Source organism: Sciurus vulgaris (genome assembly GCF_902686455.1).
Source record: "Sciurus vulgaris genome assembly, chromosome: 7".
Taxonomy (NCBI): Eukaryota; Metazoa; Chordata; class Mammalia; order Rodentia; family Sciuridae; genus Sciurus; species Sciurus vulgaris.
Window position 1 is genome coordinate 131,313,945 of NC_136467.1, and position 14,956 is coordinate 131,328,900.

Here is a 14,956-nt window from a genome sequence, read left to right on the forward strand (position 1 = left end):
AACAGTGCTGTTCATTCCTTGGAGAAAATCCTCATTACATGAAAGTAAAAAAGCTAAATAGGTTGATATTTCTTACAATCGCAAAGCCATTTTACTTGTTACTCTAATGGGCAGAAGGAATACATGCTGTTTTCCATTTGTCTATCAGCAAACAGTAGGGAACACCACAGGCCTGGCCATTGGGCACGGAAATTCAGGGAAGAGTGGGTGAAGACATCTGCAGAGTACATGGAAATCATAGCTATCTCACTGTAGAAAGATGGGGCCTATTGAGTTGGAATCCAGCTAGCTCCACTCCTGCACTTTTAGCACAATTATCTTTTATCCAAGATGGCAACATTATCAAACATTTAGATAAATTTTTGATCATTTTGTTCCAATTTTTGTTACAATTAATTGTACTTCAGAACTCTTTGTCAAAAATCATGTACAAGGTACCTTCAAACTCATTATTTAGAAACCTCCAAAACTGTTAAATTTTCATATGAAATATGAATTATCATTACTGTCATTGGCTAGAGTTCTCATGTTAGTGAAAAGAGCACTAACTAGAATCAAGATAATAGCCTACAAGGCTGCTCTATCTATTCTCTGCTTTTTTCCCAGTCTCCTCCTTCTACCACTACTCCTCCTCCTCCTCCTCCATTATGTTGAGGATCAAACATAGGGCCTCACACAAGCTAGGCAAGTGCTGTACCACAAAGCTACATTACCAGCCCATTTCATTTTGTTTTGAAAAACAGTCTTGCTAAGTTGCCCAAGTTAGACTCAAATTTGTGATTCTGCATCTCCTGAGCAACTGGAATTACAGGTATCAATCACTGCAGAAAAACAACAACAACAACAACAACTTTTTCTTTCTTTCATTTTATTTTTGGAGGAAAGAAATTAAGCATATGTATTGTATGCAAGGCAAGTGTATGTTTTTCTATCCTCTTGGTTAGATCTATATAACAAAAAACAGACTGACATATGAAAAACAAACAGAAGCTTATTAGCATGCATTCCTCTTGTATACATGAGGGATAACTAAGAAATGAGTAATTCTTCAAGAGGTAGCCTAGATTTCAGGCTTAAATTCCATGTTCAACTAAAACTAAGAAGAGTGTAGGGCATACCATTTAAGAGGAGATAGCTGGGTGTAGTGACAGACACCTGAAATCACAGCAGCTTGGAAAGCTGAGGCAGGAAGACCACAAGATCAAAGCCAGCCTCAGTAACTTAGTGAATTATGCACTAAGTTATCCTAAGTAATTAAGCAATACCCTGTCTCAAAACAAAAAATAAAAGGGCTGGGGATATAGACTTGTGGTTAACAATAACCAAAAAGAAAAAAGAAAACTGAGATGACCAAGGAAAGCAAGGCCAACACAAGTAGGGTTGGTTTGTGCATTTAAATCATGACTTCTCCATTGCTGCTTCCTGGAGATTTAGAATCATTCTTTTATTCTTGATGCAGAGAGGGAGACACATTTACATATGGAGATTTCCCTTATAGACGCATATTTCCCTTATTAAACAGTAACATCTACAAAGTTTAAAGAGGTTCCTCTGTGTCTGCAAAAGTTCCTCTGTGTTTCTCAAAATTTTCAGCTCCAAATAAGGCTTTTGCCTAGGTATATTTTGGCATGGTGTAACCTGTCTTCTGTAGGTCTCATGCAGATACAAAAAAAAATACTACTATATTATTGTATTAGAAAATGGAGCTCACAGACAGAATTCAAAATAAAGAATTTTATTTTCATAAGAATTTTCATGCTGAAAAGGAGGAGTGTGGTCAGTCAGGAGAAGTGAGGAAATAGCCCAACCTAGGCTTTAATGCATCCAATCATCAGCTTTATTTTCTTATGTGTACAAACTAAGACTTTTTGGAGCTTCCCTATGGTTGGTGGGAAGGTTATATGGTCACTGGAGATGGCCTGAGGAGATCAAGTGGGGACACTCAGCTCTGGACAAATGGGGTTTTTCATAACCGTAAAAATAAATTTAAGCACACATCACTTAGAGACACAGGTTTACTTAGGAAAGCAGCAACATATTTAAGGGAGAATGTGAAAAGGTATTAGTTAAGCACAGAAGGCACATTCAAGGGATAGTGCAGGCAATTTTGAGAGTGAGAAGCATGCCCACTGTGGCCTGGGACACTGATGTTCATAGAGAGACAGAGACTACAAAGTTGGGACTACAGGTGAAGTTAGGGAGTGGAACTCCTGGCCCTGAACTTGTGTAGCACCCTCACATCATGCCACCTTTTGCAGGCAATGTCCCAGGCTAAAGAAAGGACCCAAGCAGGGACTTGGTTACTCATGAATAGCTTTGTTTTGTATTCCAGTTCATGGGAATTTCCTGCCTTCTAATGGCTTACGGGCATTTTTGAGATTCCATGTATACTTCTTTTTCTGTACTCCCAAGGCCCAAGGACAGTGGCACCATTTCTTCATGTAGAACCCTTCTGGAATTCTTGTGACATGCAGCAGTGCTTTATGTGCTTGGGCTCTGGTGGTAAACCAGACAGTAGTTTGATTTGCCACTTTGGAAACACTCAGAGTTTAGGGAAGATGGTCATAGACTTGAAGTTAGCAAATAAGGAATTATCTCTGGTATACTCATTGAATTGTGTGACCTTGGGAAGCTTGCCTATCCTATCTGTGCCCTAACTATAGACTGGCAAATAAACTCTGACTTACCAAAAGACTCTCAATTGGTAGATGTATTGACCTGTGACAGAGACAAAGTGTAACAAATATTGAAATGTCTTCAAAAGGGTTGAATTGAAGTTCTCTGAGAGATCATACAGACTGAATATGGCTGAGTACGACATTGTGATTGTGAAAAGAGAGAATGTTGATGCATGCCTGTACTCTCAGCGACTTGGGAGGACAAGGCAGGAGAATCCCAAGTTAAAAGTTAACCTCAGAAACCGAACGAGGCCCTAAGTAACTTAGTGAGAAACTGTATTAAATTAAAAACTGAAACTTATTGGGGATGCAGCTCAGAGGGAAAGTACTCCTAGACTCAATCCCCAGTATAAAAAAGGCCAAAATTATCTTGGTCTATCTTTTTTGTGTGTATGAGACCAATTATTTTGGCCATGATCATAAACTCTGTTTAATATTTAACACATTCTCAATTCATCAATGATTCATAATCTCCTTTTTAATTTTTAATTTTTTCTAATTAGTTGTACATGACAGTAGAATGCACTTATTTCCATGCTAGTCAAGTGTGAGAAATGCAAAAGTACAATACTGTTATAAATTCTGACCCCTTTTGCATAAATTGCAGAAAATCTGTTCTTGAGGCAAGACATTATCTGTACCATATTTAAGGTAAGTTTGTACCCCCTCTGGCTCCAGAGGAGTTTGGTATAGTTTGGAAATTAGGCTTATATTACTGTTGAATTAAAAAAAACAAAACTTGAAACAACTTGTTAAGCAGTTGTTACTGAAGACTGTCAGAGAAAATATTTGTGGACATGGTACCCAAAGGCTCACAGAACCCCATATTTGCTTGGAACTCAAAGGAGGGCTCATCTAACATTATCTTGCTTAGTGTGTAATTATTGCATATTGGGAACCCCAAAAAGTGAATGCAGTCTTGTGCATGTTTGTATGTACTGAAGAACTGGAGAAGCAAAAGTATCTGGCAGCATTCTTCATCCCCAGCATCTGGGGGAAGAATAAATTTGCTTGCTATGTCATATACTATGAAGTTGATAAAGTGTTCTGAGTTAATGCATTTAGGTCATTTGCCTTACCTCAAATCTTTCTGCTGTAAGAGTTTTAACATTGTGGCTAATTTCAGTGAATCTCTTTTTATTTTTAATCATAAAATCCTTATCTTGTCTATCGGAAGCCCTTTAATAGCCATTCCCATTCAACCTCTCTATCTGACCTAACATCATTGCAACTATTAGGTAAAACCCTTGGAATGTGTTTTAAGTTTAGTAGACTTCTACCCTCCACCAAGCATAAAGCTAAGAATGCTAGAAAATAGCATTTGAAACCCATAGAAAAGATTTCCCCACTTTTTTGTAGCCCCCCTACCTAATTTCCCCAACAATGTATTTATCAAATGTATTGATTTATGACTTTTTTTGGTGGCTGTAGGAGTTCATGTAACTTCTTACACAACAAGCTATCTCATTCTAGGTAACGAATCCCTGTTTCTGGGCCATGGTCATTCATATTTGGCTCAGAATAAACCATTTTCTTACTTCCTTTAATGCAGAGTTATTATTTTACATCTGATAAATGTTTCTGAGCTTATCTTTGATCTCTTATCTCTTCAGGAGATCATTGTCACTGTCATCTCTGCTGCTATTTCTGCAATCACCACTAGAGTTGTCAGGAGGGGAATTGTCCAGTAAAAGGGATCAAAGATACTAGAACCAGTGAAGATCAATTATCAGGTCCATTTTGCAGATCTGGAAATTGAGGCACTGATGTTAAGTAACTACCTTAATTATTATGACTATGAAGGGGCAAAGAAGTCCAATGCTAAATCAGGTACACTAAACCCCTTTATTAACAATTATGCATCTGTTCATGTGAGAAGTATTTATTTATTGAGCAACTACTATGTGCCAAGTACTTGTTATATCAAGTTCAATTTAGCATTAGCAAGATTAAGTCTCTGGTGAAAAAGGAGGTGGTTAAAAAAAAGCTTAATGGAAATACAAAGTACACACTACTTGTTCCTTTGATTGAATTAAGAAATAAATTTTCACCCTACCACACTCTGAACTTCTGAAATCTCTTTCTCTGCTCTTTGCTTGAACTTGAATGAAATGGAACCTTCTTTTTTCTCTGTTCCTGGAGCTTTTGAGAATACAAAAACATTTGATTTAGATTAAATCCTCTGACTGAGGCCTTATAATTTGGTTTCAACCATCACCTTATCTGACCTAACTGCTTACCACAGTAATAGAGTGCACTAGACTGGGGCCAGGGCAGGTCCAAGGGGAGACGGTCACTCAGGTTTAGCAGCCACATGTACACAGCAGGGCAGTGTCCTTTCAGAATCCAGAAGAATGGGTTTGCAAAATCCAATCAGGAGCATATATGTGCATTTACATAGAATTTTCTCCCTTGAATCTAAATTACAGAGATTCTAATAGCTTCAATAATTAGACAAGTATGCAGTCAACCTCATTATCTCCTGTGTGATATCACTCTCCCATGAGCCCTTCCCTCCTTGCTGGGCTCCCTGCATGGGTCCCTTTCCCCCTTATTTTCTACCACAAGGAGGCGGTTCTCTTTTCAAAGAGCTTGCTGTTCACATTGTTTTCATCCCTTCAATACCAAGGTTTGATTTGCTTTCTTTGGTTTCACCAATGCATTGCCCAGTTTCATAAGAAAATCAAGAGTGTAGTGTAGCAATTCATTTGCAACCTCATGTGTCTGTTGCATATATAGAGGAACACACTGGATCATGCAGGATACCTGGCAAGGGAGACACCAAAATTGTTTACAGTTCAATGTGATTAAGGTATTTTGTGATTCTATAACTGACCTTCAAGAAATCAGAATAAAATGCCCAATTTCACTATTTTATGCTTCTATGAACCTTAATAATATTTCATATCATTGGATAGATAATTTCTAGCAGATACCAAGGGTTAAATCTTGGGGATATATTGTGCATCTCTGATTTTTGTTATTGTTTCCTGTATAACTGAAAATAAAAGTAACTTTCACTTGATTTTATATTAAGGACAGGCTTGCCATATGACTTAAATGTTGCAATTTATCTAATTAAAAGATTGACTTTTTTCTCAAATTCTCATACATATTTCCATAGGGGCTGTCAAAAAACAGCTTTCATTGCCATTTTTCTTGTGGGGAGGATTTTTTTTCATGAAGATACTCTCAAAAAAGACATGGGGTTTAATATACTTTGTTCACTTTTTCATATTCAGTCTGTCCACACTAAAAAGGAAAATTAGAATTAACTATCTTTCTGTCATAAGAACCTGGAAGTTTAGCAACTCTGCAAGTCTATGAAATTAATCCCCACACCATTTAGGGAAAAATAAAACAAAACATTAAAAAGCATAAAATGTAAGTCACAATTATATGACTTTCCATGAAGAAGCCGAATTTAAATTAACTTTGCCATGCAGTAAGTTCATAATTCATGAATACATAGGCATTTTTTTCAACTTCTACTTATTTGATATAGCATGACTATATTACTTGAATAACATTAAAAATTTTTCACAATGTGTAATTTTGAAAAGAGGCAGATTAGCAGAGCAGATATGACCATAGATTTTGGAATGACTCAGATATAGTTTTAAATATTGACCTTGCCACTCCCTAACTTAACTTGAGCAAATTATCTTCACCTTCATTTTCCTAATCTATAAAATGAGCATTATATCAGTACCTATTTTAGATGAACTTTGTGAGACTTAAATGAGGTGCTGTACATACAGTGCTACACTCAATCAATGCTCAACAAATGTCAAAGTAACATCATAATTTGTAATTTTAGAAATGGAAGTTCAACTAGGAGATGACACATAATACTTCATGGAAAGGTCAATCTCCAGGAGTGGAGATTTTATGAATTCCAAGTCTTTTACAGCATTAATAGATGTTTAGCATTTCAACTTTAATATTGGTGTTTCACTTAGAGTTCTTGGTTGTAAGCAATAGAAATGTGTTATTTTGGGGGGCAAAACAGTTTAATGTATCTCTCAGAAAAACCTAGTTTATATTTTGCATCATACACAAAACAGTGGTTATGATGTCCAGTACCACCAAGAACTTTCATTCTGTCCCATACTGCTGAAAATGAATGCAATGGAGGGTGGATGCCCAGGATGGTTAACTGGTAGTCCTTTTTGAATTCACATTGTAGTAATCTATCACATACCTGACCTTGGTGCCACAGTGATTGATGACCCAATTGTGCCCGTTGAAAGGCAACTCATATCCCATCCAGGAATAAATTCTTGCCTTTGGTGAATACTCATGCTTTCCCTCCAAATGGGATCAATGGTGAACCACAAGGACACTCTGCAGCATGAAGAACTTCTCACTTCAAAATCACCTTCCAAGCCTGATCATTGTTCTGATTGTGAATTCTAATGATATTATACATCTTTCTGACTAATATCCTCATCCTTCCACTTCCACCCTTTCCTTAACTTTACATTCCAGAACATCTGTTCAAAAGGATAAACCCACTATTTCTCTGAATGTGCTTGTGAAATGGATGACTCCTCTCTGTAGACAAGGCAAAGGGCTGATATGGAGCTGGGGTTTGATAAGTTGGTGGCATCAGATTTGAAGGATCCAGGTTCTACTTATTATTAGCAGCAGCACCTATAACAGGACCCTCTACATACTCAAATGCACAATCTTCATGGGAAGGCATATGGTACATTTTGTTCTCACAGATTAGAGCAGAGGGTTCCACACTCATTGGACAGTCTTTCATTTTCCCTTCATGCAATGGGCATCCTGAAGGTGGTGATGATGTCTGACGATCAGAAGCATTTGATGTCTGAACTAGAACAGCAGGAGTATAGGCTGACAAACTCAAGGTTGGAATTACTGTTGACTCCACACTATCTTAAATTTCCAGCTGATTTCTCCTCCAGGTTACTCTAGGAGTCTGACCCCACCTCTAACCTCCAAACCAAACTCCCAAGGACAGTGATCTGCTACTGTCTCCACCTTCCTCTCACTGCCTCATCACTGTCCCCATGATCACTGCTAGTGCTCTTGCCAGAAATGTATTATTGACAACTATAAGATCACATTAAGGACAACAGAGAACTCAGAGAATTGAAGGGATACCAGAGGATGATCCTTGGATGTAGATAGGAAACCCAAGAAGCAGAAGGAAGGAAGTAGAGTCATAGAAGTCTGGAGATACAAAAAATACTTCAGAACTCAAGGCATTTGGGCAAGTGAATGATTTCCTCTCATTCCCTTTGGTCTTAGGACACTAGTCTAATCTTCAAATCTCAGGAAAGAATATATCTCCTTGTTAACCAGAGTCAGTTTACATACCCCAAATCCAAACTGTATAAAGGAACAGGGAGAAGAAAAGAGTCTCAGAGGGTGAAGCTCCTTAGATTACCTCCAGCCTCAATAACGGACACAGGGGAAATTGGGACACTATAAAGAAGGATAATGGATGCCTGTAGTCAAATGTCCATAACAATCCCTCATTACTAATTCAATCTTCCATAATACTTTCCATGGAAATTTTACCTCTTTAAAAGCTGCATACTCTTGGGTATAATCATGTTGCTCAAGTTAAAGATTCTCAAGCTCTAAGAACTTTAGAAGGCCAACATTAGGTTCTCTCAAGTGAATCTGAGATAGAAAGTATTGCCCAGATTCCATTTCCAGATTTCTTATTCAAGAAATTTGAAGTAGATTGCTGAAGAGGTGAAAATACTGAGAGAAGAAAGACCATCTATGAAAACAAACACACACACACATACTGAAAGGGACAGAGAGTTAAGGTTTGGATTCCCTTATACAGTTAGTCATCAAGGTTTTCCACTTTCATGAGTGCCCAGCTGAGAAGACATGTGGGGGCTTATATTCAGTCTTTATTCCTCTACTCAGTTACCCAGAGAAAGGCACTCCAATTTGTAATTTTATCTTGTGAAGCACAGAGCACATGGTCTTGCATCAGTACAGAAGGGGTGCCATTTTTTCATTTACACAAGGATAATTTGTGGACTAGTGATGGCCTTTTTTAAGTTTCATACAACTCAGAAGGAAAGGAGAGAAGAAAGAAAACAGGGTTGGTTGTCTTCCTCCATTTCTTCCCTCCAGCACATCTGCCTTATCTGTCTCTTCTTTTTCTACAATGACAGAATCTCAATACTGAAGACAACCTTAACAAACCACCTAATTTAGACTTTCAATTAATGCTTGAAGTGTGCCCAACCCCCAAAATAATACCCATTACAAAGGAAACCAGTTTCAGGATCTCTATGGACAGGAAACATCAACTTCCCAGATAACCCTTTTACCTCCTGGCAGTTCTGAGGAAAATTCTTCCTTACATTTTCCTGAAATGATTTCAACTTCTTTTGCTCTGATTAGCTATACATTTGCTGCTACAACGAACAAGGTTAACTGTTCTTCCAAATGAAAGACCTGCTCATACTTCAAGCCCAACATGATTCTTTTCAAGGCTGCCACTTTCTCATTTGGTCATTGGACAATAGGATTTTATAATATATCTAATCAAAAATCTTTAAATTTGCTCTTTTGATTATCCTAACCTTCTTATATGTTATCCAGAACTGAATGTAGTACCCAATCATCATCCAAATAAAGCTCACTATAATGACAAATAGTAAACATGAAAGTCATAATAGAAGTAGCTGCCTGAAAATTAACTAAATTCCAGCCATTGTGATAAGCACTTTGTCTATGATACTTAGTCTAATCCATACAACAACCCTTTCAGAGATTCTGTTGTCAAATGTTTTACAGATGAGGAAACCACCTCTAATGGGATTTAATCCCTCACCCTAAATTCCTATCACTGGCAACTAGTAGTGATGGCATTCAAACCTGTGTGTCCCCAATATTAGAACTCATACTCCACTCACTTGTTTGTACTTCTCCTAATACTTAATGCAGTTAAAAAGAATCATTCACTTTTTAAAATTTTCTCCTCATTTTTTCTCCGTTTCCTTTTTTTTGCCATTCCTGTTGACTTTGTTCTCACCAAGAGTTCACCAACCTTTAATGAATTGTCTGAGAATATTCAGTACAGGGATTGGTACTTTTCACTTGTATGAAACTTTTATGATAAAGGTTTTACTGCTAGATCCTAAGAACTAAAAGTATGTCAAAAGCAGTTTGTGTAATATTAGGCCCAATATCATGCCTAAAATTTCCTTTGTAAATCCCTTATGCTCAAAGCATCAGGTGTGACAGTTTTAATGTTGTTTACCAAAGTGCCATGGGAGGTAAAAAGATTGTAGAAGGCAATCATCATACTAGCAAAGCAATAAACCTTCTTCCCTTCTTTACTCAGTCCTGGGGATATTTTAAATTAATTTATTTAGTTAGGTAGTTAATGGAGATTGAACCCAATGGTGCTCTATAACTCAGTTATACCTACAGCCACTTTTATACTTTATGTTGAGACACCATCTTGCTAAGTTGCCCAGACTGACTTTGAACTTGGGATCTTCCTGTCTCAGCCTGCCAAGTAGCTGGGATTATAGGGGTGAACCACTGTGCTTGTTTTTTCTGGGGCATTTTATAAATTAGTGTGACACTGATTTTTCAATTTCTGGGTGATTGTTCCCTTTTTTGAGCCTAAGGCCTTTTTTTACTGATTTGCATCTGGGCCTTGTGGGAAATAATTCAAGCAGTCCATGGAATGACCATTTCTCATGTCATTCTTATTTTAGTATAAAGAATTTTCCCACACCTACATGATAACAAGCTGGTAAGATTTCCTTGAAAGATGAAACTACTTCACCATGTTTATTAATAAAGATGATAGAGCTCTCCTGTTAGTTCTGGAGTTCTGGAAATTCATTAGCTCCAATCACCTCAGTAGAATTCTCTTCGACTTTTAGTAATGAAATGATCAATTCTGTTAGGATTGCACCAAATAAAACCTAAGTAAAAGAATGACATAATGCTAAGTGTTCAATTAAGTGGCAAAATCCAGAGAGTTCTGCTGTAGTATCTCCCTGCTTGCTCAGGGCAGGTGCCCTCTTCAGTTTTTCTCTTTAATGCTTCTCAATCCCCAGCTTGCTCAGCTCATGATAGTCAATAAACAGTCCTTGAATATCAGCCTTCATTGAACCTAGAGGCTCATTTAAAATGCCCAACTCTGTAAGGGGTTATTATGTTTGGATGTTAGGTAGCCCCAAAAATCTTACATGTGAGACAATGCAAGAAGGTTTAGAGGAGAAATTATTGAGTTATGAGAGTCTCAATCTATTCAATGAATTAATTCCCTAATGGGAATTAATTGAGTAGTAGATTGTAGCTGCAGTAGGTGGGTCCCTGGGCACATAGCTTGTGGTATAAATTTTCTATCTGGCAAGTGGCCTCTGCTTTCTAGTCATCATGTGTGCCACTTCTGTCTGCCACACTCTTCTACCATAATGTTCAACCTTGCCTTGAGCCCTGAGAAATGGAGTCTGCTGTCCACAGATTGAGACCTCTGAAACTGTGAGCCAACAAATAAATTTTTCCTCTGTAAGTGTTCTGGTAGGGTCTTTAATTCATAGCATTGAAAAAGCTGACAAAAAATAGGGGTTGTGAAGCAGAGTGGATCTTTAAAACTGTCATTTCCTTGGAATTCTAGAGTCTACTTTTTTGTTTGCTACAAATCTTAATCACCTTAGATAAAATAAGCTACTTTTATTTATTTTTTAAAATTTATTTTTATTGTAAACAAATGGGATACATGATGTTTCTGTTTGTACATGGAATAACAGCATACCATTGGTGTAATCATACATTCACATAGGGTAATGAGGTTTGATTCATTCTGTTATTTTTCCCTTCCCCCTCACCCCTCCCTCTATACAGTCCCTCTATACAGTCCTTCCTTCCTCCATTATTCCCCCTCCCACCCCCCATTGTGTCATCTACTTTTATTTTTTTTATCAGCTTCTCTTTTCACTACAATAATAACTCATATCTACTTTTGATGTAGATATTTTCTGATACCCTCCTTTAAATTTTCTCTTAATATTTAAAGTAAATTTCAAACTTTGATTTCTTTCACATTGAATGTATGCTGAATAAATGTTGTAACCATTTAAATTTAGAAACAGCAAAAGAGATTTGTTATTTGGAACTCAAAATATAGGATGAAAATGCTAAATTTTAACTCAAGGAAGATCACAGTTTTACTTTCTGGATGTAATACAATCCACTAGGTGACATCTCAACACAAAGAAAGCTGGATCTATGTGATAGAAATAAATCCATTATACAGTTTTAAAAATAGGTTTTACTTTTATTTTTTTTTTAAATCAGAACATAGTTTATTAACAAGACAGGGTGTCATGGATGCACATTGACATGGAGGGTGGAGCAAAGTCCATCTTAAATTCTGGCCAGCAGGGATGTCCTCTCTAGAGATGGTTTATCAAAGGCACCCCATGGGAGGGCAGCTCTTGATGCAGCTGTCGGAAGAGCATTGCACACTGGTTCCTCTCCTGCGTCTTCCCCAGAGTGTGGTACAGTCTGGCCTGGAAGTAAACAATGTCCCTAATTCGCTCTTTGCAGTCCACCTTTGCAAAATAGTTCTTGGCCTCATTGAGGTTCTCGATGGTGGCCTCCAGAGCTTCCGCTTTTTTCGGTGGATCATAGGAAGCTGCTCAAGCCACCCGGCACTTCGCCACTAAGAACATGGCATGGCCCTTGTCCAAAATAGCACCATCAGCCAGGATGGGCTCAATGGCCATGTGGAGGAGAGTTAAGGCCTGTTCTGGGATTCCAAGGATGAGCTGGGCAAAAGCCAAGTTCAGCACAGTTTCGGAGGCCAAGTACTGCAACCAATACTCCTTGGAAAGGGCCAGAGCTGAAGAAGCACAGGCATCGCAATGGTAGGGGAGGAGGATCGCCAGTACAGCTCTGCCACCGACAGCAGGACACTGATCACCATTTCTGTATTCTTCAATTTCTGACAGTATGTCAACAATTTTTGTAAAAGTTTGTGTGCCTCTGACATTTGATTCTGAGCTTGTAGTACAACTGCTTTTCTATATACACCTTCTATGTCATTAAGAGCTGTGATTCCTGTGACAAGTGAATCAGCCAAATGATATTTGCCATCATTCATTGCTCTGTCAAATTGTATTTTTTGATCACATAGCATCCATAACTGGGCATGCTGTGTATTAGGTGGAAATCGTTCCTTCAGGTGCTTTAACACTTCAGCAGCTGCGGCAAAACAGCCCTGCTCTGCATGCAGCTCTGTGAGGTGGCAGAGCACTACAGCAAAGGACTCCGTGTTGTTCTGCTGCACTCCTGAATTCACTGACTCCAGGCTGTTCATGCTCAGCAACATCTGGGCTTGCTGCAGCGCCATAGTGCTGCGGCCATAGAGTCTCCAGATGGCCGTTTTCTGGGCGATGCTGATATCGATGAGCTCCGACAGGCTGTGTTTCTAGTGCAGGTCAGAGTCCGTTAGGGCATCCATCAGTTTGTTGGCCGTCTTCCCAGAAAAAGCTCTCGGTAAACCAAAATGTACTGCTTTCTTCACAGAATGCTCCAGCAGAACATAGCTATCAGATCTCTTCTGCCCCAGTACATAAAGCCAGCTCAAATAGTGCTGGAGACACACATGATTGTTGGACTCCTGGGCAATCCTAATTGCCTCCTGCAGGGTGAGCTCTGCCTGTTGATAGTGACCGAAGCGGCAGTGCAGGGCAGCCAGGTTCAGAGCAGCATATCTCAAGCTCCGGCCATAGCCCTCTTCCCCATTACTCTTACTTTCAGCTCCAGTGAGAATCAGGTGGTCAAAATAATGAAGGAGGCTGTGTGTTGAGCTGAAAACATCCTGAACACGGAGGTTGTTCAAGTAGCTGAGGTAATGTGCTTCAGCAAAATCAGGATTAAATTTCAACAAGTTGTTTAATTCTTTCTGCAAGGAAGCTGGAGTGAGGGCTTTAGTCTCATCATTCTTTAACAAAGAAGCCTGCTGAAAAAGAAAAAATTCTGCTTGTTTTTGAGACAGAGGCCCACTCACTGCAAGATATCTCTTCTTCTCTCACAGACACATCAAGTTCTTCTTTTCCATTTTTCTTTCTCCTTCCTCTCTACTCGTCAGTTCCATATCAGTATCCTCCACTGTCTTTTTCTCACCATTTTGGAAGTACTGTTGAAGGGCAGTGTACAGTTTAAACACTTGACTGAAAGAAAGTTTACTGTAGGCCAAGATCATGTGATGCAGAAATAAACCTACTACACTTGTTTTGTGAACCTCTGGTTCAGTTCCAGAAAAAGAATCTAAAAGGTCATCAAAAAACTGTTCCATATCCTTCAATTCGCCTTCAGCTATCAGTTTGATTCTGATCTGTACTGAATTTGCCAGTTGAGGACAAGATTCTTCAATTAACTTGTATAGTTTTGACAGTGTAATGTCTGGGCCCTGCAGCAGTGGCAGGAGCAGCTGGTTGAGCTTCCGCAGCTCCAGGAGGCTGACGGCGCCCTCACCCGTGCCGCCCATCTCGTTCAGAAGCACCAGCACCGCGATCTTATATGGCATCACCCAGTCCTTGATGCCGAACACGTTGGCGTGCACCACTCCATTGGTCATCATTGGATTGAAATAGAGGCTCTCGTGGACGTTGGCCATGGCGGCCCTCTGAGACTAAGTCTCAGAGACCCACCACGTGCCTAAAAATAGGTTTTAAATTATACCTTTGTGTTAAGAAATTTCAACTATATGGTTATAATATTACTGAAATATTTGTAATTGTAAGTAGTTGTAATTTACTGAAATTCTCAAAAGTTGTGAACTGGAAGATCTGGTTGTGAAGGAACTTTGTTTCTGTATTAAAAAAGAGATGTTCTAATAGAATCCTGCTGCTCTTTCTGATAGAGCTCTGTTCTGAAATCGCATCCAAGAATGGAAAAGTTGGTACAGTGGCACCCTCTCAGATAACTCCAGTTGCTGTGAGGTGTGAGGAAAAGACACATAAATCAGAAGAAAATGTACCATGCAGGGTCTCTAAATGAAAAATTATCAGGCTACTTGGGGTAATTGTGGTACAATTTAGAAACACAATAAATGCCTTTATGCCTTTGTCTGTTTGAGGCTGCTAGCAGGGAATACCACAGACTGGGGGAAAATTGATAATGAACAGAAATTTGTTGGCTCACAGTTCTGGAAGCTGGGGAGTCCAATATGAAGGCACCACATCTGCTAAGGGAGTTTCTGCTGTGCCATCACGTGGTAGAAGACAAGAGAGAGCCCTAGCTAGAGC

At 38.8% G+C, this 14,956-nt stretch overlaps 1 protein-coding gene and 2 pseudogenes across 3 annotated transcripts in view; all 3 read right to left on the reverse strand.

Moving 5' to 3' along the window:
• Nucleotides 1-14,956, reverse strand: part of LOC306665789 (uncharacterized protein) — a gene marked incomplete at its 5' end in the record, with an annotated part of 729,076 nt that overhangs the window by 427,230 nt on the left and 286,890 nt on the right. The gene's annotated exons all lie outside the window — the stretch shown is intronic.
• On the reverse strand, nt 6,749-7,290 carry LOC306665879 (holocytochrome c-type synthase-like; annotated as a pseudogene). The gene has a single exon. The product of its transcript is annotated as a holocytochrome c-type synthase-like (transcript).
• Nucleotides 11,996-14,361, reverse strand: LOC306665104 (anaphase-promoting complex subunit 5-like; annotated as a pseudogene). Its single transcript has one exon. The product of its transcript is annotated as an anaphase-promoting complex subunit 5-like (transcript).